We start from the raw sequence: 25,905 nt of genomic DNA, 5'->3' as shown, positions 1-25,905 counted from the left end.
CTCGCCTCGTCCACATGCGACCAACGAACAAACTCACACTCCAAGAATACCACCAGCGCTTCAGGCAATATCGTATTCCACTGGCCAACACAAGTTTATATCACACACACACACATATATATATATATATATATATATATATATTATAATCCCAGGAACCCTGTAACAAGGTTCCTGCAGGTCCGAGGCTGCGCTACGATCAGTAGCACGGGGAAATGATTGATTCAATTTGAGTGAGAAGTTCTTCGATGATGTTATACTGATTTCGTCCACTGACAAAAATTCGACCTTGCCAAAGCTGACTTTTCAATTTCAGTGTAACCTAATGCAAGAGGAGCCCTGAGTGTGTGTGTGTGTGTGTGTGTGTGTGTGTGTGTGTGTGTGTGTGTGTGTGTGTGTGTATATACATATATATATATATATATATATATATATATATATATATATATATATATATATATATATATATATATATATATATATATATATACAATGTGTGGGAGCGGGTGGCTGAAAATCCTCCCCTCTTGTTTTTAATTTTCCAAAAGAAGGAACAGAGAAGGGGGCCAAGTGAAGCCATTCCGTTTAAGGCTCAGTTCTCTGTTCTTAACGCTACCTCACTATCACGGGAAATGACGAATATGTATGTAAGAAAGAATATATATATATATATATATATATATATATATATATATATATATATATATGCGTGTCTGTGTCTGTGTATGTTTCTCTGTGTGTGTGTGTGTCTGTGTAGTATTTCGGGGGTCGTACGTGCAGCTGTCTGCTTAATATACCTCAAACTCCAGGGGCTTCTCTGACCACGGACGTAGATAACGCTATCTATATCTTCATCGAGCTTATCGAAATCTACTTCTGAGATAAGGCTGTGGCCTTATCAAGGCAGTCCCTTCATACCGTTACCTGGCCGATGTTAAGAGACGCCGGAGACGATGTGGGCGCGGGCGTGTTGGCACACAGCGCCAAATTAAGCATTTGCATGACGTCCACGGCTGGCATCTCCTGCATAATGGGATTTCGTCGTCGACACACGTCTCATGACCATCACACTTACACTTGTGCATGAAACGTCTCGTCGGGACTAATACTGCATGACGCCTATACCTAACGCGCTAGTAGAGTATGCACTCAAGACTACATGACGGCCACACCATACGCTACAAGTATGCCCTTAAGTAAACTGCATGACGCCCTTAGTTTTATATCCCCCATGCATTTGAGTTTGAACCTGAACACTAAACATCGAATGACGTTCGTGGACATACCCTGGCCGAGCGTCTTGTACGCATGACGTTCGTAAATACGTTCGTGCCACTTCCCTCTTTCGTCGACGGATCTGACGTACGGCTGTCCGTGACCTGAGCATATTACGAATCCAGTTCTCCAGAGTATCAACTTATAGCGTTCGTGACCCAGTCATATCATGAGCTTCATCACCGACATAAACATTCGGCATTCGTGACACCCCCCCCCCCCTTACTAAATTATTCGTTTTGTCGTCAACCCAGACCACGTGCACTGTTCGTGGTCTTTGAGGATCTGGGGCTCCGTCGCGCACATAAACTTGAGGCGTTCGTGGCCCTTACGAGACTTGGGAGAATTTTGTCGCAGACACAAAAATGAGGCTTTCGCTGTACTAAATGATTTTGGTCTTGTAGTAGACTTATATAAATGAGGCGTCCGTGTCCCCCAGAGAATTATGGGTCTTGTTGTAGACACAGACATAAGGCGTTCGTGACCCTAGGGGGATCGTGGGTCTTGTTGCAGACACAGACATAAGGCGTTCGTGACCCTTGGAGATCATGGGTCTTGTTGCAGACACAGACATAAGGCGTTCGTGACCCTTGGGGGATCATGGGTCTTGTTGCAGACACAAGACATAAGGCGTTCGTGACCCTTGGAGATCATGGGTCTTGTTGCAGACACAGACATAAGGCGTTCGTGACCCTTGGGGGATCATGGGTCTTGTTGCAGACACAAGACCTAAGGCGTTCGTGACCCTAGGGGATCATGGGTCTTGTTGCAGACACAAGACATAAGGCGTTCGTGACCCTAGGGGATCATGGGTCTTGTTGCAGACACAAGACATACGGCGTTCGTGACCCTAGGGGGATCATGTGTCTTGTTGCAGACACAGACATAAGGCGTTCGTGACCCTAGGGAGATCATGGGTCTTGTTGCAGACACAGACATACGGCGTTCGTGACCCTAGGGGATCATGGGTCTTGTTGCAGACACAAGACATACGGCGTTCGTGACCCTAGGGGGATCATGTGTCTTGTTGCAGACACAGACATAAGGCGTTCGTGACCCTAGGGAGATCATGGGTCTTGTTGCAGACACAGACATACGGCGTTCGTGACCCTAGGGGATCATGTGTCTTGTTGCAGACACAGACATACGGCGTTCGTGACCCTAGGGGATCATGTGTCTTGTTGCAGACACAGACATAAGGCGTTCGTGACCCTAGGGGGATCATGGGTCTTGTTGCAGACACAGACATAAGGCGTTCGTGACCCTTGGGGGATCATGTGTCTTGTTGCAGACACAGACATACGGCGTTCGTGACCCTAGGGGATCATGTGTCTTGTTGCAGACACAGACATAAGGCGTTCGTGACCCTAGGGGGATCATGGGTCTTGTTGCAGACACAAGACATAAGGCGTTCGTGACCCTAGGGGGATCATGGGTCTTGTTGCAGACACAGACATAAGGCGTTCGTGACCCTAGGGGGATTACGGGCTTTCTCGTCACCCCTTGCGACTTCCAGCATTCGTGATCCACGTCTATCATGGATCGTATCTTCGACTAATCTTCCAGGAACTCGCCCCTTATACTGGGGTTGGTGCCTGGCGAATATCGAGCGGGGAGGGGGGAGGGGCGCCTGTCCTAGACCCACATCAACACCATACGCAAATCTAACCACTACGCCCACACCATCATCACGCGCACGTTCCCTCACCATCCAATCTACACCATCACGATACGCAGGTCTAACCACCAGACCCACACCATCACAATACGCAAATCTTACCCCTAAAACCACAGTTTTCTTTCCCCACCCTAATCGTTCACGGAGTCGGCTCTCCCGACTGCCTGTGTTGCGTATGAGGTCTGGAAGCGAGAGGTGCGTCTGGGTTCCGCCTGAACGCTTGCTGCGCGGGCTTTTATTACGCAAAGGTGCCCTACAAAGTCAGTGTTCTGGGTCCGATGGAGGGAGAGAGAGAGTTTTGTTCCTTACGCTTGTGCTGCGTAGCCTTGCGTACCGAGGCCGTCCGTTGACAGTCCATGGGTCACACGTAAGTGCTATGACGTTGTGTGTTCCGTAATACTGTTTAATGGTCATGTGTTTTGCAGGTGTGTTGTGAAGCCGTCTCCCCCCCGGTGCACATGCCGTAAACTGCAGTCCGTGTGCGTGTTGCAAAGCTACGGTTCGTGACGTGCTCTGCGGCCATGTTCCGTGCATGCAAGTCAGACAGCACGCGCGTGCTATCAAGCCGTGAACTCTCCATGCGTGCATGTTCAGCAGCCGTGCATTACGTGCACGCGATCTGCTTGCATTGGTTGAATGGAGCGAGTCTGCTTGAAGGCAGAGGGGGCAAGACGTAAGAAGGGTTTGCTTGGGTGTGTGAGTGACCGTGTTCCCGTGTTGGTACTTGTAAACACAAACCAAGAAAACCAGCGACACAGGAAAATACATCCACTTACCATTTTCCGAGATCATCCGCACAAGTCAAAAGCAAAAAGCACCCGCGATGCCTTGCGCAAAATAGGCAAAAGTATGATACAAATCCATCTTATAAATCTATATGCCATAATATTTGTCTTTCCCTAATACATATGATACAAATCTCAATTTCCATTCATTCAGTGCTCAAGCTACACCACTCGCAAAAATAAAGCTAAATTTTCCTATTCAACATGCTAATTTTCCTATTCAATATGCAAATTTAAGCAATTACGTGCCCTAAAATTCAATCATACAGTCAACTCTACATGGAGTACCTAAAACGTCAATATGAGGTTTCTATGATGCTGGCAGAAAGGGTGTGCAAAGACAGACAAACACAGACGCAGGGGTTGACGACATATTGCCCCCCCAGTATAGTGTCACCACCACCACAACAGTACAACCCCCTGAGCATCATGGCCTGGCTTCACGACCTGTCACTTAAGGATCAGATCATAAGTCATAGCATCCATACCAGTCTCACCTTCTCGACTTAAAAAGGTCGTACCTTCGCGGTTAAGGGTCGTACTCGATTTACTACCAGCACCAACTACAACAACTAACGAGCACCATTATCAATCGAGCAACAATATGGCCACGAATATATCAATCTAGCAACAATATGGCCACGAATATCTCAATCGAGCAACAATATGGCCACGAATATCTCAATCGAGCAACAATATGGCCACGAATATATCAATCGAGCAACAATATGGCCACGAATATATCAATCGAGCAACAATATGGCCACGAATATATCAATCGCGCAACGAAATGGCCACGAATATATCAATCGCGCAACGAAATGGCCACGAATATATCAATCTAGCAACAATATGGCCACGAATATATCAATCGAGCAACAATATGGCCACGAATATCATCAATCGAGCAACAAAACGGCCACGAATATATCAATCGAGCAACAATATGGCCACGAATATATCAATCGAGCAACAATATGGCCACGAATATATCAATCTAGCAACAATATGGCCACGAATATATCAATCGAGCAACAAAACGGCCACGAATATATCAATCGAGCAACAATATGGCCACGAATATATCAATCGAGCAACAATATGGCCACGAATATATCAATCGAGCAACAATATGGCAACGAATATATCAATCGAGCAACAAAATGGCCACGAATACATCAATCGAGCAACAATATGGCCACGAATATATCAATCGAGCAACAATATGGCCACGAATATCATCAATCGAGCAACAATATGGCCACGAATATATCAATCGAGCAACAATATGGCCACGAATATATCAATCGAGCAACAAAATGGCCACGAATATATCAATCGAGCAACAATATGGCCACGAATATATCAACAACCAAGATAAACTATTCGGGAAGGACACGCCGGTAAAATCACAACACCAATAACCATCACCACAGCAGCAACACACTGCACCGTCATAACAACCTACGCAAACATCCGAGTAATTCCCACCTCAACAACAACACACCACTGGCTGGCGTCAGCGGACGACCCTGAGTGTTGTATGTTGGCCCTTAGTGAGAGAGAGAGAGAGAGAGAGAGAGAGAGAGAGAGAGAGAGAGAGAGAGAGAGAGAGAGAGAGAGAGAGAGAGAGAGAGAGCATGGCAACAGGCACGGAGGAGGGGGTAGTTTCGATCGTCTGTATAGTCGTAACTAACAGACCACACCCAAACACTGTGAAAGATGAATGATTCCACTTCACATACGCAAATATCAAACTCTTCGGCCGACGAGAAATACCATATCCCCTGCCGGAAAGTCCCAGGGAACAGATACATGGAAGAGATGAACGTCTTGGGAAAAAGTTTTACAAAGTTTTACATCAGGATATCAACACATTATTGGTGTGCTTCCGTAACTACTGGTAAAACTGGGCACTACCAGGTTGTAAGCCAAAACAAGAAAAAAAATTACAGTAAATACATAAGCGAACATAACCAACTTAATTCTAGACTGACATTATCAAATCATAACAACAGACGAACAGACTTTAGTTACATATATATAAAATCAAACCTTTTTTGCAGAGAAATTTTCCCGCTCGAAATACTTTGAATGCCTTCTCTCCATACAACAAGTAAATACATCATACGAAGTTATAACTACAGAGTGGAACTGTAGCCCATAATATGACCACAAGGGTATCTCATACTACCAGCAAGACACCTCATAATATTAGTCACTTCAATACACCACCAAGTCATCTCACAGCACTAACACTTTACTACACCAAGTTATTATTATACCAAGTTACCTCAAAACATCACAAAGTCATCTCAAAAACATTACTATTCACTTCACCAAGATGTCATCATAAGAGCAATACATAATAATATCACTTAAACCCACTGTGTTGTACTAAATATCATTTCATAATACAACAGGTCCAATCAGTAAAACTGGTGACATGATAATTGGAACAGAAAAAGGATCAATCTTCTGTATCAAAACATCAAAGATGACTTTTAAATTTCAAAGTTCACCGTGTTTTTTTTCCCCCTCACGAACATGGAACACCCGAGAACTAACCTTTATCACACGTTTAAAGAGGAAATTTCTATAACGGTAAAATGAATATTTCTTTACGTCAACCATGGCAAAAAAAAAATGTAGAAAAATGGTAAGAGGAAATTTGGACTTTATTGAATGCCATCCGCTGGTACTCTCGTGCCAGGCATACAACTTCGCAAACAATACCGGGAGAGAGAGAGAGAGAGAGAGAGAGAGAGAGAGAGAGAGAGAGAGAGAGAGAGAGAGACGAAAAAAAAAAACGGAAACACCATTTGGCCTTGAAACACATATGGTGACGTCATCTTGTCATGGCGTAGCGGCTATATTTATTTCTAAAGCTGGTTAGGCATTTCCGGCTGCTTGCTTGCTTGCCGGAGGATGCTTATGAAGGTTATGTGTCGTAAAATGTGGATACTGGGAAAAGTATTTGTTAATTCTCTTGCCTTTTGTGAAAGAAGGGGGTACAAAGAAGAAGAAAAAAAAAAACGAGACAACGCCTTCTCAAACCCACCACTCAGATGAACTAGGGGAAGGCCCCGCCATGCACGCCATGCGACCCAGTCAGTCAGTCAATCACGGTGTGTGTGTGTGTGTTGTCGACGAGGGGGCGTCAATATTGGGTGTTCCACTAGCAGCAAAATCCATCGCAAGGATTATGGGATTATCTAAGGTTGGGGGGGGGGGGGATGTTTCACAGCAGAACAGTTTTGCGACGAGATACACATCCACAACACTCATCAACATAGAGCGATTTCGTCATCTTCCAAGAGACGTCACACTCGCAGTATCCCGTCGCGCGGGAAGCGACCCAACCAGCCATCCTGCCAAAACTTGAACCTTTGGGTCCATAAGCGACGTCAAAATCAGGTAACGCGACACCAGCCGTTCTGGTAATATGAAGTGCCTTCCATGGGTCTTCGGTTACGGGAAGAATAGGCAATAAGAGGTGCATCGCCGACCAATCAAATGGTGCGTGTGACATACGATCCCTCTCGCGGACCGCCAAAACGAAGAGTTTTTGTCTTGCGAAGCCACACGCGCGAACCACCATCCACTCTCGACTTCATCACTACTTAAAACCTAGAGAGGCACTTATTACTTTACAGACACGTGCATGCTCACACACAAAACATCCCGTCCATGACGAACGACTTCACGAGAGAACTCTATTGTGTCAAGCGTCGATCTGTACCATGTTTTCCTTGATCACGACGGTATAACCCACTGACCCGACCTTAAAAGAATAATGTGGGAGGTGACATCATCATCTCCAGTGATCGTACCTTCACGTGTGAGGGGTAAACAGACGAGCTGTCACGTACGAACTGGCATTCAACGGCTCATTTTACACACCATCTGTACAGGTGCCCCCAGTTCAGCCCCTCCCCATGCGGACGGCCAACCCAATACAAGTGTGCGTCTCCCACATGTGTTCAAGCCGCTGACGTATCTTGTAGCGCGCCATGGCTCGCACAAGACCCCCCACACCCCACCCCGGGTCACTGACCCCTCACTTCCGGTAACCTGACCCACGAGGCTACTACCTAAACCGGAAGTGACACAGCCCTGAAGTGACAGTCGTTCATCGCATCCATCCCACTCACTTGGTCACGCGAGTCTGACCTCAGAAACCTTTTTTTTTTCTTCTCCTGGAGTTAGTGTCAGAAACCTTTTTTTTCTTCTGGAGTTGTCTCTCGTAACTAGGCCACACCCTACTTTCCCAACGAGGGTGTCACAACACCACAGGGCGTCTTGGACTTCACTAAAAGGTGCAACAGATTTCATTCAGCATCCTCATACAGTGATCCCTTTCCATCTTTTACGTTACAGAAGATATTTGACAGATTCCCTGTTTCCATAAGGTTAAATTATAGATTTATACTCCTAATGTATAATTAAAAAAATACCTACATCGACTCCAATCAGAAAAAAAGTTTAAAGGAAAGTCATACAGAGAAGTGATGCAAGGCAATGCGATAGATGAGCTTTGAGTAACTTCAGTGAAGGAAAGGTGACTGAAAAGCAGTTCAGTTCTATGGACACACAACTGTGCATCAAGTCATAGCAGACATACCACATCCCCATCGAGGTCTCCGGTGTGACCCCCCTAGGGGCATGACCTCTGGTTATGACGACGTGTCTTCTAACCCGATCCTTAAATGTCAGATGAAAGGTCAAGGAGCCGTCATAACCGAAAGGGTTGTACTACCCCGTCCATGCTCACTGGTCAAAATGTAGAGCGCCCGTAAACAGAATCTCTTTCAATGTCTCCGGATGTAAATAGTTCCCCTCTACTAATCTCCCTCTAGAGATAAAAACCTAAGAGAATTAAAAAAAAAAAAGAAGAAAATAATGATAGCTCAAAGCAGGAGGGAGGAAGTCATTCAAACGCTGTGACGATAACTACAAATGTGGGTCCCGTACGCCATCCCGGATACATAGAGCATGCACGGCAGTATGTACAGTACAAGGTGACGTGTCTACCAAGTCATGTACCCGGTGACTGAAGCGCTAGAGGGTAGTGGAGCAAGCACCACCTGGTCGCTATTTACAACCAGGGATCCTGTTTCAGTCTAATGTTCACGTGCTGGTGTTATTCTAAGGTTATCATTATAATAACTATTATAATAATAATCATCTTAATTATTATCACCATTAACATTATTATTATTATCATGACTTATCATCATAACTATTATTATCATTATTATTATTATTATTATTATTATTATTATAATCTTTACATATGACAGTAAGACTAAATATGCGCAAACTAAGCCATTGTTAGTCTGTTCCTGGCTGTGGAGGAGAGAAAAGCAATTAAGTAAATAAAAAAGTTATTCTTATTATCATTGGTTAATATTGAGGAGACAAAAGCAATTAGTATATGTTATTATCATTACTATCTTCAGTACTGAAGAGACAGAAGTAATTCCGTACATTAAAAAAAATGTAATTTTCATCATTAGTTATTATAATTCATACTAATATTATTACACATGGCAGCTTGAGACTGAATGTGTGGCAATTAACCCATTGTTCGTTTCTTCCTGGCACTTCCTCGTAGAGACAAGATAAACAATTAGGTATATAAAAATTCTTTAATTATTACTACCATTATCATTATTATCGTTATCATTATTAGTATCATTTTCATTATCATTATTATTCTTAATTATCATCACATGATTATCATTATTATTATAATCATTATCGTTATCATTATTAGTATCATTTTGATTATCATTATTCTTAATTATCATCACATGATAATGATCATTAATATTATAATCAATATCGTTATCATTATTACTATAATTCTGATTATCATTATTATCAATTATAATCATCACATGATTATCATTATAATCATTATCGTTATCATTATTACTATAATTTTGATTATCATCATTATCATTAATCATCATCGCTATTATCAACTTCCAACCCGTAACAATCAAAATGTTCACGTAATCATTCTGACCCACGAAACATTTCTTTCCTGGTAATACAATTAAACATCGCCAACACTGAATACCTTCGAGTCATGCAAATGGCACGTTCAGAATCCGGTGACACTGGTTTCACAAATAATGAAGCCGAGCTCAAAACCTTAGATGGAAGTAACCCAGCCTTTGTATACCATAGGCAAATGAGATGAAAGACACAGGCTCTTACTTCTGGAAACCATAAGGAGTCATTTCACAGTACAGGTCAGATACCATGGTATGAAGGTACTAAACTGGAGGCAACTTTGAGAGATATGTTCACTCTCATAACGTACACCTTTCTCAAAACTTTGAAAAAAAAAAAGTCAGATCTCGAGCATGTTCAGACTACCAACTCAAATCTCTAAAACAATTTCAAATTCTGACAAGATGATTAAAAAAAAAAAAAAAACAATCTCAGGGCTTAAGGAAAATCAGACACCATAATCCGGTAAGCTCTTACGGGAGTAACTATATAATCATCGAGGACACAACGTTCTTGGGCAGGATGGAGTCGAGTACACTTACAATATCGGCGGCGGCCGAACTTTCTCATCAACACCGTAGCTGAACACCTTCTGGTGCTGTAGAGAGAGAGAGATCAGACTCCACTAGTGAACTACCTGGGACAAAGAAACAACCTAGGAGTGAATAATGTACCTGAATCTCCGGAGATTCCCTCGATATGCTGGCCGGTCATTACGATCGGGTTGAAATCGTCTCTCTCCCTCTCTCTCTCTCTCCCCAAGCTCCCTCAAGCCTCTGTCTACAGACTTGTACTTCGATTGCAAGACGTTTGCGTCAACGTGTGACTATTTATAGCAATAATCCGGGGGATCAGGGAGATTACGTGTCGTCTGGTTCCACACACGCTGGCCAAGGTGGACGGAATCCGTGAAACTTGGCTACATTATCACCACAAACAAAGATAAATATAACATTTGTTTCTATTTTCCTTTGCGGCTGCATTCTCATCTATAATTACTCTGGTTAAGATATAAATGTTCTACTGTTCATCTCTCGTTAGCTCTTGAAACGTTTCTCTGTCAAACACAATGATGATAAACGTTTCAACACGAGTCAAAACATTTCCATTATTACAGTCATCTATCGCAAACGTTTTTACCTTACTAACCTCATCACTTGGATAGGATATCAATAAACCCTTCAACATTTAAACACATTCAAGCGATAATCTTTGCGATCATCGCCAACATTTAGCGCTAAACAGAATCAATTAGCAATGAAGTAATTCGAACCAGTTTTGCCACACTCACAGACTGGCCAGCTAATTAATTTACCCATGGTATAAAATCAATAACCAACTCACATTTCGTCATCTTAGGGACGCGCGACACGCCATCTTGGACCGGTCCGACGTAAGGTTCCAGAAGTGTGGTCGGACTGGAAATCTTACGATCTCTCATCATCGCAGATGTTATCTCACCGAAGTGCGCTGGAAAACCAGAACCACTTCCTCCGGAACGGCACATCGTGTAAGTTGTACGCTTAATGTTGCCCTCCCCCTCGGCGGAATTGTGACCTCTGAACTTTTCAGTAATAATCAATAACGAGTCTCGGGGCCACCACAAGGCAGGGGGAGGGAAATAAAAAAAAAATATAAATGCCCACCACCTGTGCTACGGCAAGTCTAATAACTTTAAGACTTGCGGAGAACCAACCGCCCAGATGGCACATGCCATTACAACTACCATAAAAATACGGTCAGGTGTTTAGCGCCATCAACATTTGGGGATCCCAAATAATTGGGGGCTACACGTCCTTCAAATCTACGTAGGAACAAGACAGACGCCCCAGCGTGATTTGAGACCAAACCCCCTTGGCTGTCTTCGGTCGTATCACGCAACCGCCATATCCATCACCGCAGCACATGCACACTACTACTTACCCACATGGTCGAAATAATCAGGCGCAAGGGATGGCAAGGAGTTCTTAAGGATGAGTCACATCCGGGCAAATTTACAGTTCATACCAAGGGAGGCGCCAATCCTTCAAACTCTGACGATTTACAATTCATACCAAGGGAGGCGCCAATCCTTCAAACTCTGACAGACATAAAGTAAACCTAAGACAAAGGTGTATCTTGTTTCCCCAGGTGCAGGAGAAAGATCTACATTACACTGCAGGGTAAGGCAAGTTAGCATCTTAAAGGAGCGTGTATTCGTGCAGTAGCCTCTAGTCTACAAAAGTAATCTTCGCCACTACAGAGATAAACAAGTCCTAAGAAAAAAGTGCTCGTTTTTACCAGACGCTGGATGAAAATCTGTATTACACTGGAGGGCCGGGAAAGTTTGGGCATTAAAGGTTTAATCCTTTTTATATAAACAAGCAGTGGCTGCTTGCTAACTATACTCGTTTTACTGCTGTTCTTACAATATATACGCGAGACATTAAACTCAAAGGGGTCTTCGATATATATATATAAAAAAAAGCCATGGCCATTATCATATGAACAAGATAACAGGAGCTTGCACTCTTATCAATATAACTAAACTTCAAGAAAAGTGATCGTGTTACCAGCCGTATCTAAAGTAAACTAAAATCTTCATTAATGGAAAGCTATCTGCAAGGGATCCACTCACTTCATGACGAAAACGCGATTCCCGGAGAGGGGGGAAGGAAATACGATTCTTACTATTTCCTATTCAAATAAAAATGAGATCGTTAAATTCTTCGACCTTCGGCTGCCTTGTTCACGTCAGGGGTCTTGATAAAAGCATGCACGACAGCCACTTACGATAAGGGAAGGGTATCATCTCCTTAAGAAGCAGCGAGGACATTCTGGACGTATAAGACGACGAGACACTTTCCTACTCCACAGGTAATACAACTGCTAAGTCTTCAATGAAATACATCCTGTAGAACTGAAGGGATTGTGAGGCGACAAGAAAAAAACATCAACCACAAGTGGGGTTACGACTTTGAACTTTGCACTTCAAAAAGAACAGTGTTCTGTCCAGAAGGAATCACAATGACCAAGTTTTAATAGAATTCAGCTCGTAGAAATGGAGTTGCTGTGCAGCAATTATATCATCTGCATGTGTAGAACTTACCTGGACATTTGATCCGCTGACTCAAGGTATATTTAGAAATGTTTCATGTCCTACGAGTAACATTTGTAAGTGCTGATGGAGTACATTCAGCTGAATATACTCTCCAAGAATCACCCAAAAAGTGCAGCAGAGACCTTCACCCACAAATCAACAGCATCTCTAGAATACATACATAAAAAAATCTGATGAAGTCAAACCTCGAGTTTTGCAGCTATCCACATATTAAAAGAAGGTCTTACAGGACCAGATTCATCATATACTTCATTACTAAAATGCTTACGCCTCTTGGGTAATACCTAAAACTACAGACTTAGTCAATCACTGTCAGAATGTCATGTGTGGACACCAACATATCACCAGGAAAGAGAAAATCATTCAAAAGCACCATACGAAAGCAAAATGAGATTTCTTACTGTATGAGACTCTGTACCTTCCCTTCCCTCGTCAAACATCACAAGTTAATATTAAATCCTGGGAGCGACTAGCCTAACACCTGCAGCGAGCCCCATGAATGTAATTTCTTTCAAAACACCATCAATCTTCACCGAAAGCACTCGGTGAAAACAACCACAACAAATCAATCAAATGGACACGGTGAGCCAAACGAAAAGGTATTTGGTCGATGAATATATGATGAAACCATACCTATGAAATAAAAAAAAAAAAAGGGAAGGGAAAGTTGGGGGAAGCACAAGAACCTCTTATAGCTCCACACCAGTGCTCACTGTGTGGGAGCGCTGCCACACTTAACATTCCCCTCGCATTATGTAATGCACGGTAATCTACACATCTGTGCCGGTCATGGGAAACTTCCAGTGTAAAAGTACCTACTTTCGGGAAGCAAACTAGAAGTTTACTTTTCTGTAAGTGCTGACGTGAAATAAGAAAAAAAAGTTTTGAAGATAGTAGGGGAGAGTTAGCCCCCATCAATTTAATTAAAAACATGAAAATCTTCTGTGTGGCTTGCATAAATCAATCAACCGTATTACACTTACAATTAACAATTATCAAATCACGGTTCTTTCATTATCCTCTACTTTATGGTACATATTATCTTGGCTCCTCCTACCTACGTCAACGTAAAAAAGAATCTTTAATTGTTCTATATACTATTATATTCACGAATCTTTTTCACTCTTACTATTATATTCACGAATCTTTTTCACTCTCTCCTACATCCATGGACTGTAATGTGACATTTCTTCCCTTCTAATTACTTGACAAAAAACTCTCCCTAGCAAGTACATTTTCAGCATCATCATCATCGTCTCTTTTCAGTATGTCAATGCCACACTCAGGATCACCCTTTATTAACATAACATCTTCAGAGTTCACACATTTTTCATTTCATACTCCAATAACAGCAACTAGATCTTCGTATTTTGAGGAAACTCCGTAACTCAATCACTTCCTTTTTTATCATTTTATCATTCTATCCATTTCCCTCCTCTTACTAATCACTTCCTTTTTTATCATTTTATCATTCTATCCATTTCCCTCCTCTTACTATCCTGCATTATGACATCCTGTCCTCTTTATGTCAAGAATCTTTCCATCTGTGGGTCAGTACCTTTGCCTACTCGTTACAAGACCAGGTACCAGTCCTCATAAGAATGACGAAGTGTCTGCACTCAGCTACTCATCTTAGGATACCTACCTTTATATTAACGTTATAGTAATGAAAAGCTCGTATCATTCTATGCATATTTACGTTATAGTAATGAAAAGCTCACATCATTCTGTGCATATTTACGTTATAGTCATGAAAAGCTCGTATCATTCTATGCATATTTACGTTATAGTCATGAAAAGCTCACATCATTCAATGCATATTTACGTTATAGTCATGAAAAGCTCACATCATTCTATGCATATTTACGTTATAGTCATGAAAACTCGTATCATTCTATGCATATTTACGTTATAGTCATGAAAAGCTCGTATCATTCTATGCATATTTACGTTATAGTCATGAAAAGCTCGTATCATTTTATGCATATTTACGTTATAGTAATGAAAAGCTCGTATCATTCTATGCATATTTACGTTATAGTCATGAAAAGCTCGTATCATTCTATGCATATTTACGTTATAGTAATGAAAAGCTCACATCATTCTATGCATACTTACGTTATAGTCCTGAAAAGCTCACGTCATTCTATGCATACTTACGTTATAGTCATGAAAAGCTCACGTCATTCTATGCATACTTACGTTATAGTCATGAAAAGCTCACGTCATTCTATGCATACTTACGTTATAGTCATGAAAAGCTCACGTCACTCTATGCATACTTACGTTATAGTCATGAAAAGCTCACATCATTCTATGCATATTTACGTTATAGTCATGAAAAGCTTGTGAGTAAATCACTATCTATTCATAAGATGAACTCAAGTAATGATATGTATACATCTGTCATGCTGTCTTGTTTGTGATAGGACAAAGCAGAATAAGCAATTATAATGACCTTATCCCACACTGCATGAGAGAAAAACAAAAGTCCATTTCAACCCCCCCCTTTTTTTTTTTTCATTCCCCTGAACAACACCAACACCAACAGCAACTCCAGTGCTGATCAACCCCTATACAAAGTTCCCCACCCGGATCACACTAAAGTACCCTACCTCCTCCTACCCACATCACTCGCAACATTACCTCCACCACACCGGCCCTTCCCTTAACACTCCCCAACCCCACCTGCTCCCTCACTCCCTCCACCTCTACAAGTCTCCTCAGTCTCCCCATCCCCGTCCCCTACGGCCACCCCCAAACCAGCAAGGCCCCCACTACCACCTCTCCGTCCATCTCCCTCCCCCAGTAACCATGCACCAGCTGTCTCCCAGACTAGTGTGACGTCCTCACTATATTTACCCCACTTTGAGGTAGTGGGGGGATGACGGGGGGGGGGTATATCGTGGAGGGGAGGAGGGGTAAAGGCTAACGTTAGTGGGAGGTGTAGGTGAACATTAATATTGGGAGGTGTAGGTGAACATTAATAGTGGGAGGTGTAGGTGAACATTAATAGTGGGAGGTGTAGGTGAACATTAACAGTGGAAGGTGTAGGTGAACATTAATAGTGGGAGGTGTAGGTGAACATTAATAGTGGGAGGTGTAGGTGAACATTAATAGTGGGAGGTGTAGGTGAACATTAATAGTGGGAGGTGTAGGTGAACATTAAAAGTGGGAGGTGTAGGTGAACATTAATAGTGGGAGGTGTAGGTGAACATTAATAGTGGGAGGTGTAGGTGAACATTAATAGTGGGAGGTGTAGGTGAACATTAATAGTGGGAGGTGTAGGTGAACATTAACAGCGGGAGGTGTAGGTGAACATTACTGGATGGGGGGGAGTGTCCCCCCTACTTCCCTGGAGATTATACTCTTCAATTCTGAGTGATTTGATATGAAAGAGATTAATGGACACATACGACAGCTCGATTACCGTTAACAGCACACGCTCATATAATACTAGTGAGACTGAACCACATGCTGGAGTGTCCCGGATTGTATTACGTCATACTCTGTAGAATCTATGATCTGAATTATTCTACAGTGCATCTGGTATTGTGTAACATTTCCAAACCATCTGGAAGTCCTAACCCAAAGCAATCGCACGGTAAGGCCGTAGGAACGAGTGGTACAGTAAATATAGTAGTATATAACATGAAATGAAAAAAAAAACAATACTCCAAAATCCAGCTAAGGGTATCCTTAGATGTCAACGCTATGCAAATTGAATCAAATAAATGCTTTACTTAAGAAAGAAAGAATCACAAACCTTTTCAATAAATCAGGCAGACAAAAAGGAAAACTTTTGAGACAAAACCGAATCACAACTGTTAGTATACAGAGGTCAAACACGGAGACCAAAGACTGGTCAAAACAAGCACGCAGGAGTCAAAACATGGAGACTCACGACCTCAGTCAATCGTAAGTATGTAAAATTCAAACACACGGACTCCACGACCGAGTCATGTGTGTGTGTGTGTGTGTGTGTGTGTGTGTGTGTGTGTCTGTGTGTGTGTGAAGCAGAAGACGTACAAATGGTGACCTGTGATAATCTGGCTGCATGGAGGTCGGTTGTCTTGTTTCCCTCGCGGCAGGAACAGACGACACAGGGTGAAATGATTTTTTGCCTTCTCTGCTTCACGTTACTCCTCCACGACAAATGATTATGTGAACTATCGTTTCATGCTAATAACAGCGTAACAAGTAAACGAAATGAACAAAGATAGATTAATACATATCAAATGACTCTTATATTTCTTTCTTGTATCTCCCCTGATGATGTGATTATTATATGAAAGTGCACTTGGGAGCTTATCGTTTCATTTCGCCGTGGACTATAGGATACACACACACACACACACACACACACACACACATATATATATATATATATATATATATATATATATATATATATATATATATATATATATTTTTTTTTTTTTTTTTTTTGCTTTGTCGCTGTCTCCCGCGTTTGCGAGGTAGAGGTATATATAATATAGTGTTACTGGACTCCTGCAAAAGGTTGTATCATTGGTGGTGGACGGGGAAGGAAGTACAGTCAAGTTGAGAACCTTAACATGCCAAAGGAGTCCACCATTTTTCTGCTCTGGCGTGCAGTGAAGTCGCTTTCCTGCAGGCGCTCCGTGAGATGGGTCCTGTGATTACACGTATTATATATATATATATATATATATATATATATATATATATATATATATATATATATATATATATATATATATATATTTCATATTTGATCGCCCCATCCTGAGACTGCGAGGAGATGAGCACTCCCTGCCTGGCTCCTCTTGTTCCCTCTTTTAGAAATTGAAATACAAGGAGGATTTCCAGCCCCCCCCCCCCCCCATTTCCCGCCCCATTCAGTCGCCATCTACGACGCGCAGGGAATACGGAGGTAGACTTCTTTTTCCCCTTCCCAAGGGATATATATATATATATATATATATATATATATATATATATATATATATATATATATATATATACATAATCTTAATTGGGTTAACGAGGTAGCACCAGAATCTGACGAAATCAGGCCGCATCCGTTAACACAGCCATCCTCTTGCTGCCATGTGTAACGCACCGATACAACAGCTCCCTATCCACATCCAGGCCCCACATACCTTTCCATGTGTTACCCTGGACGCTTCACATACCCTGGTTCAGTCAAATGAGAGCACGTCAACCTATGTATACCGTACCGTTCCAATCCATTTTATCCCCGTGCATGTCTTTCACCCCCATACTTGTTCAGGCACTGACTGCTTAAAATCTTTTTCACTCTATCCCTCCATCTCCAATATGGTCTCCCCATTCTCCTTGTTCCTTCCAATTCTTGCGCATATATCCTCTTTGTCAACCTTTCCTCACTGACTCTCTTTCTTATGTCCAAACCATTTCAGCTCACCCTGTTCTGCTCTCTCAACCACACTCTTTATCACCACACCTCGCTCTTACCCTTTTATTATTTACTCGATCAAACCACTTTACTCCACATATTGTCATCAAAATATTTCATTCAAACAAAACATAAACGCACACACACACACAAGATATATATATATATATATATATATATATATATATATATATATGTGTGTGTGTGTATATATGGAGTGAAAAAGATTTTGTGTGATCGGGGCCTGAACATGCAGGAGCGTGAAAGGAGGGCAAGGAATAGAGTGAATTGGAGCGATGTGGTATACCGGGGTTGACGTGCTGTCAGTGGATTGAATCAGGGCATGTGAAGCGTCTGGGGTAAACCATGGAAAGCTGTGTAGGTATGTATATTTGCGTGTGTGGACGTATGTATATACATGTGTATGGGGGTGGGTTGGGCCATTTCTTTCGTCTGTTTCCTTGCGCTACCTCGCAAACGCGGGAGACAGCGAAAAAAAAAAAAAAAATATATATATATATATATATATATATATATATATATATATATATATATATATATATATATGGTCAAAGATATGGTATTATCAGGGGAAGGAATATAAAGAGTGTAAGTGTGCGGACACGGATGGAAGGAATGAATGCCGTTGAAGGAATAATACCCGTGGATGAGAGAGAGGAGTGGGGTAGTGGTGCGGACGAAGGCCAAAGATCGGGTGCAGGAAGGGGGGCGAAGAAAGGCGTCTATAAGGGGCGTGTCCCGACGGAGTGATGGCGGTGTGGGGCGCCTCTGTGCTTGGCTGGCTCGCCCCAAAAGGCATGAACCGTGCCGCACTCTTCCTGTACAATGACAATGCTTGTGTTATCAAACTGTCTCTGGTAAGGCTCAATCTGCCTCCGGTAGCGACGAGTGAATCATTCTCAATACTGAGACACCACAGCAGTTCACCACGCGAAGGATTACACGACAGCTTACAATTATCGTCAAATATACCAAGGGACCATAAATATATTCGATAATCAATGGAAAGGCAATGTTCTAAAAACTTTTTTTTTCCCCGGTTGAACATGGAGCAATCTGTTCCATAAGAAGGGGGAAGCGGAAGGGTTTGATCCAAGTCCAGGCACGTTATACCCTTCCAGAGGGTGTCGTGCCCCTCTGGCACGTCAACAAGCAAATGCGCTGCAGTTACTCATGTGTTTATCGTTATGGCCACATCAAGAGCCCGCCTTCCCTGACCCCAACACCTCCCACCTCCTCAGCTCATATGTGTGTGTACACTGGGAGTGCTCACATAAACTGTCTCTCAAGGACCGACAAATCCCGAACTCTAACGACATCGTCCCTAAGGATGAGAGAGAGAGAGAGAGAGAGAGAGAGAGAGAGAGAGAGAGAGAGAGAGAGAGAGAGAGAGAGAGAGAGAATGTGAAGTATATTTACCAATTCTTACTGTCCGGGCTAGAGAGCAGTACACTGGTGGGTTTCCCCCATCCCTGAACCTTCCATTACTACCACACAACTTAAAAGTTCCCTGTATGCTGCCCTATATGTCGTCAGCATACACCATTTATGTATGAGAGAGAGAGAGAGAGAGAGAGAGAGAGAGAGAGAGAGAGAGAGAGAGAGAGAGAGAGAGTTGCGTGTGGCTGATTGTTTATGTGCAGCCGATGGAGTGTTCTTGTGTTTGTTTGCAGAGCGCGCGCGCGCTCTGAAATACGTGGTTTCTATCTGTGCATTCTTTACTGTCCCTGTGTGCTTCATAAGTGCGTCTATGTGCACATGATCTATGCCCATGTGAGAATGATCTGTATATGGGTTCGCTATCACCTGTGTGATGGCGAATTAATGAATCGTTTAACATTTTGAGTATTCAATATTATCAATCACATAAACGGTGTTGAGGCAATGACCTCATAAATTTCTGACCTCCTGATTCGCTTATTATTCGACTTGTAATACAGGTTATTCAATAATTACCTACACGCATGCATCTATTCATTCTAAAACTATTTCTCAATACCCGGCTGGCAAAAAATATTCTCTCGCCTCCATAAATGTTATATATGTATGTAAATGTTACTGGTACATTTCAATGTACTGTATTATGAAGAGAGGAAAGATTTTCTTTATCAAGAGAGGAAAGATTTTCCTTATCAAGAGAGGAAAGATTTTCTTTATCAAGAAAGATTTTCTTTATCAAGAGAGGAAAGATTTTCTTTATCAAGAGAGGAAAGATTTTCTTTATCAAGAGAGGAAAGATTTTCTTTATCAAGAAAGATTTTCTTTATCAAGAGAGGAAAGATTTTCTTTATCAAGAGGAAAGATTTTCTTTATCAAGAGGAAAGATTTTCTTTATCAACTGAGGTAAGATTTCCTTTTCGTTGAAGAGGATATTCAAAAATACGTTTACAGGTCCAAGTTCTCCTTCCATGACACCACAAAACTTATATGGTTAAGGCTAAAACAAAACTATGAATTCGTCTCCACAATATCAGTCAGAAGCGAGCGAATTCGCGTGTTAAAGCCTAAGGGGGAAGAAAGACTTCAACTGATCTGAAATGAGATTAACGAATCTTATATCGTCATCGTCTAACCTAGTTATCGCAGTGTCCCACATTCATAAACTTAGGGAACACATGCAAACATCATCTAATGACAGGGACGCAAAAATTGCCGCTTTGGTTCAAACTCTAACCTCCTCCTGTGGGGGAAGTGGGCGGGGACCCAGCTGTACGTCCAAACTATGGCTCTAATCTATAAATACGCTTTTAAAACGATTTCATGCATACAATTAATCAATAATAATTACCTCTAGGGTGTACCTGTCACAGTAGCCAAGCACGCCTGGGGCTGTCAGAGGCAAGATAACCGCCTGCAGGAATGGAGCGTACGGTGGGCGCAACTCTCCCGACACAGACAAGCAAAACACTGCGGGATCCGAGGAGTGTCTGGCCCAGGCCACCTCACGCTAGGCTAGGGTTGCTCACCACGCTGCACCGACCGACCGGCGGCGGGAGGCACCACATGACCGATTTTGGCAATTTTACGGACCACTTTCAAGGTCGTGTAATAGCCTGGGCGTCTGTGGGTTTGTGCAGCAGAGGTGATGCACTAAACAGCCTCTTGCAAGCGGTAAATAAGCGTCCGACGAAGAATATATTGGTGGTTTAACCGCTTACTTCTGACAACTGTTGCTCCCCCCCCCCCCCGTCCCCCGCCTCTACCCCCGGCACTGACTCTCCACCTTACCTCCCTCCCTCGCCCGACATCACCTTAACTTCACAGGGGGAAGACACCACTCGGCCGACATTCTACAAGTGCATAATCAAGTTAAAAAAAAACTGACTGTCAGAAAAAAAACAAGCTCGCAACTTGAGGCTACCTTCAAACGACCTTCCTTTATAAGGATATACAATCATATATAAGTGTTCGACCATAATGCACACTAAATAACACGAAGACACAATAAGACATTTCATCGGTGAAGAATGTAATTGAGACAATGCAGAATGGTGTCTAGACCGAGGGGAGTGCATGTGAACATGTACGTCACAAAATGTACATCAGATGACCCTAGTAACTGCACCTCACTTATGTGTCACGATCCTGAACAAAGTCAACGACTAAGTGATGGCAAAAAAGGAAAAAAAAAAACGAAGAATATATGATGACCAACTGGCAGTTCAATTCCCTTGCGCAAGGCGACGGTACCTCCCGAGGGGAAGATGGCGTGGCCTTTGGCCTGTCGAGCCAAGTCAAAGGTCACACCAGACCCGAGAATCATACCGTTGAGGTCTGGGAGGAAAGTACTTTGTTTTAGAATGAGTGAGAGCTATCACTGTTCACTGAATTCCCTCCATTAATTAACAAGAAATCGTCTGATTTCAAGAAAATATTTCAGAAAGGAGTATTCGCTTCCAGAGTCTACTTACAAACGAAAAAAATGCATACACGGGTCAGGTCCCAAAGCAAAAAAATATATATAAGACCTACTAAAAAATATATAAAAGACCTTATTTTCACTGACATTAATAAGGACAAAGGCCTGAACACTACATCCTTGGCCATATTGCTGGTGATATTTTTATGTATATGCAAGCCTGAGGACCAGTTGTCGTGTCCTAATCTAGTGGGAGAAAGTCCGAATGAGTGCACGTCTGTTCGGAGGCTAGTCCAGACGAGTTCAGTGTATTCAGGTGTGCGGATAAGTACAAGTCTGATTAAGGGTAAGTCAGGGTCGAGCAGGTTTTCTTTGGGCTAAGTCAAGACGAGGTCAGGTCTGTTCGTCAGAACATCAAGTGTGGATGGAAAACCATGGGGGAGGGCTCGTCTGGACGACAGCATGTATGGACGAGCTTGATTCTGGACAGGTTACAAAACTTGACGACAGGTGTGGAAGTAGGTAGGAATGACAGAGGTATCTCTGGGGGAAGGGAAGGGCCAATATGGGAATGTGTGGACAAATGCAAATTTGTTCGGGGGTAATCCTGGACGAGGAGCGGTGTGGATGAGGGCAGATATTGAAGAGACTATCTGGTCCTAAACAAGAGGGGAAAAGTGTGGACGAGGGCGGATGTGGACGAGAACTGGTTTGCTGAATTAAGGCCCGGACGAAATCAAATCTGCCCGAGAGCGGGTCGTTCCTTGGACAGGTGTGGACCAGCGCAAGTTGTTTAGTGGTCATGTGTGGACGAGCGAGGATTGTATTGTGTGCAGGTCTGGACGGGAACAGGTTGTTTTGTGAGCAAATCTGGAAGTGTAGTTTGTGGGCAGGTCCAGAAAAGTGTAGGTATTGTGGGCAGGTCTGAACGTCTGCAGGTTGTTTTGTGGGCAGGTCTGGACGAATGTAAGATGTTCTGTGGGCAGTCTGGACAAATGTAGGTTGTCCCATGCGCAGGTCTGAACTATGCTGCATTTGCCTTTATTTCATTAAGCTGCTACGACCACATATTTCCACATCTGAACACTTGACTGGCTATAAACATCTACACTGGCAAGGCCTGGCGATATTCGTGTTCATCTCTTCAGCAGCGTGTGTAATACGAGGCATTCGTTGCGTAGAATGTGCGACATCCGAACCCGCATCACGGTTATTGAAGCTGAAGAGGAGAGAAGGTCTTGTAGCTCTGTAAACTGGGCCCTTCCCACCACACATTCTTTTGTTCCTTTCTTCAACTGACGCGTCTATTCGATTACCCCGTTGGGCAAGACGGGACGACCCTTCGAGTATGACTGCCCTGTCCGATGACCAGACCCATCAAGGACCAGATGAGAGTCCAGGCCATCATGCTTGTAACTACATCGTCCCATCCTGGGGTAGCAACGCTAGCATGTACAATTATGCTCGTGCATTGATGACAACATTACTGAAGATAACTTCATCTGAAGCCACTGTAACCTGACTTTCTCTGAAGTTAAATCAGGTTGGCAACAAGACGATGAAATATTGCGTAAGTCTCCTGAAAAGACATCAATACAAAATTTTTGAACGGTGTCGATGTTACTGGGTCCGTCACGGCGTTTGATTGAACTCATACGTTCAAGGTTCGAGTGTCGAATGACACTTACCTGCGCTCTCTACTTGAATGATCAAGTGGGGCAAAGAATGGGAATTCGCAGACCCATATAAAGGCAAAAGGTTCACATAAAAAAAAAGAGAGAGAAGTTCGTCCACAACTAATCTCTCAAATTCACGAGAATCAATATAAACAAGTCACGAGCCACCGTGACTTGCCCGACCAATCAGCGACTTCTCGTGTTTCCCGTCATTTCCTGTACTCGGATCCCGCACACCGGCCCACCCTGCGGGCTGTGTGGATGAGGCAGCCCTCCAGGAGGATCAGTCAACCAACAGCGGGACACAATCAAGATGATATTTACTGAGCCAGTAAAGAAGAAGAAAATAATAAGATAATATTCCCTTTTCGAGATGCATTATCTTGTCGTCAGGGACCAGATTATGACAGATACCAACAGGCCAGGAACCAACAAAAGTCATATGTGACAATAAATTTGACAGCGGTTCTGGAAGCAGCTAATATCAAAACCAAACAGAGGAAGTCCATTAATTGCATTTGCCCTACACTGTACCTATCGGTCATTCTCGCTTTAACGAGGTAGCGTAAGAGGAAACGAACAGCGTCTCTGCAGCTACACAAATCCACTCATTATACACCGGTGTGTCATCCACAGCCAAGCCCCACCTTGACCGCTGCCTCAACCCAACCATGATATCCCGATATCTCTTCAGTGGGGAAACTACAAATCAGAAAAAATCAGCCGCTCGCACAGCTTTAGCCTGATGTATTACGACTGTGCAAAAATGCTACACCAGTGCCTTATCCCGACTTCTCATGAGCTCTCATGAGCGAACCAACATGAGCGTTAAGGAACGGCCTTGGCTGGACCTGCCCAGCAACTCCCCACACATTTTACCCAAGGAATAAAAACCTAATGGTGCATATCTTTAACATGTAATGAACCTGTGTGTCTCTGGGGGTCTTATATAAATTCGTAAAACGAATAAGTCTCTAACGCAGAATGGTAAGGGAATGAAATGGAGTAAAGTAGGAGGTGGGAAGACAAAAGAAAAAAAGTCATGTATAACGAAAGGTACAGAGAAGATAATAACAAGAAAAAAGAGGAAGGTAAACAGAAAACAACGGAATGATGAGATCAAAAGAACACCAAGAAATACGGAAGGATGTGCTACATTGGACCATGAAAAAATATCGGATATTGTGGTAACTCAGCGTGGCAGTGCGCTTGCCACCCGCTAACTGACGAAGGGCGGATGTTCTGCTCCACGTACTAACCCTTCCACCTCCTCTGCTACCATCTCGTACAACCCGTGTCTCCACACCCGCTTCCACTTCCCCACCTGCCACCGCTTACTTGCTATTCATTCTCCATCTTCTCTAAACCCATCCTGATGTTCAAACATGACGTCATCGCTCAACCTTGAAGAGAAGCGCTGTCTGGAATCAAGCAGGGTTGCCTACACGGTTGTCTAAACGAGAAAAACCGGCCTCACTGCAAGTTCCAATAATCAAAAATACCACAACGGACCATCTTTTGCGTACGGGATCGGAAAACAGGAATTCTATATCACGCCTGTGGGATAACGACTCACCAACAGGCAAACAAATTCAGACGAATAAGGAAAGCGGTCAACCACACGTAACGTCACAACATCTAATTATAGCCTGGCCCAATGATTTCCCTCACTTCACGGGGCGCAAATACAGTCTATCACACGACTTTCACCACTTTAATGGACGTGACTAATATGCTCAAACCCCCTCCCCCCATCCCCTCCTTAGCACGACTGCACGACCCCTCGCGTGTGACAGCGGATCCTCTGACCTGACCCTGAGGGGTTAGTGCTTCAGGTTCAAGGGTAAAAATTACATTTTCTCTTCTACAGTCACGGCTGAGCGAGCCAGCGGTGCTAGCCTGAAGTTACGAGACACTGGTAATCCATGAGGGAGGTAGTTTAGTGGCGGGGGAGAGATGGGGGAGTACAGTTCGTTAGGGACGGGGTGGAAGTCCCTCGTTAAGGCTAAGCCTACGACGTACGGCGTTCGCTCGGGGTGGGGCACTAACCATGATGGGTCGAGAGATA

General features: G+C 43.1%; 1 protein-coding gene across 12 annotated transcripts in view; it reads right to left on the bottom strand.

The window, feature by feature from the left end:
• LOC139763203 (1-phosphatidylinositol 4,5-bisphosphate phosphodiesterase delta-4-like) overlaps positions 1–25,905 on the bottom strand; it is a 152,831-nt gene that overhangs the window by 84,636 nt on the left and 42,290 nt on the right. For 2 of the 12 annotated variants that reach the window (XM_071688965.1, XM_071688970.1), the window contains exon 1: positions 21,091–21,251. The exons of the other annotated variants lie outside the window; for them this stretch is intronic. The gene's annotated coding sequence lies outside the window, so the exon portion shown is untranslated. Of the gene's footprint in view, positions 1–21,090; positions 21,252–25,905 lie in introns of those variants that run through there. 12 annotated transcript variants of the gene reach the window in all.

Source organism: Panulirus ornatus, chromosome 46 (genome assembly GCF_036320965.1).
Source record: "Panulirus ornatus isolate Po-2019 chromosome 46, ASM3632096v1, whole genome shotgun sequence".
Classification (NCBI taxonomy): Eukaryota; Metazoa; Arthropoda; class Malacostraca; order Decapoda; family Palinuridae; genus Panulirus; species Panulirus ornatus.
This window is presented reverse-complemented; position numbering and strand designations above follow the sequence as displayed.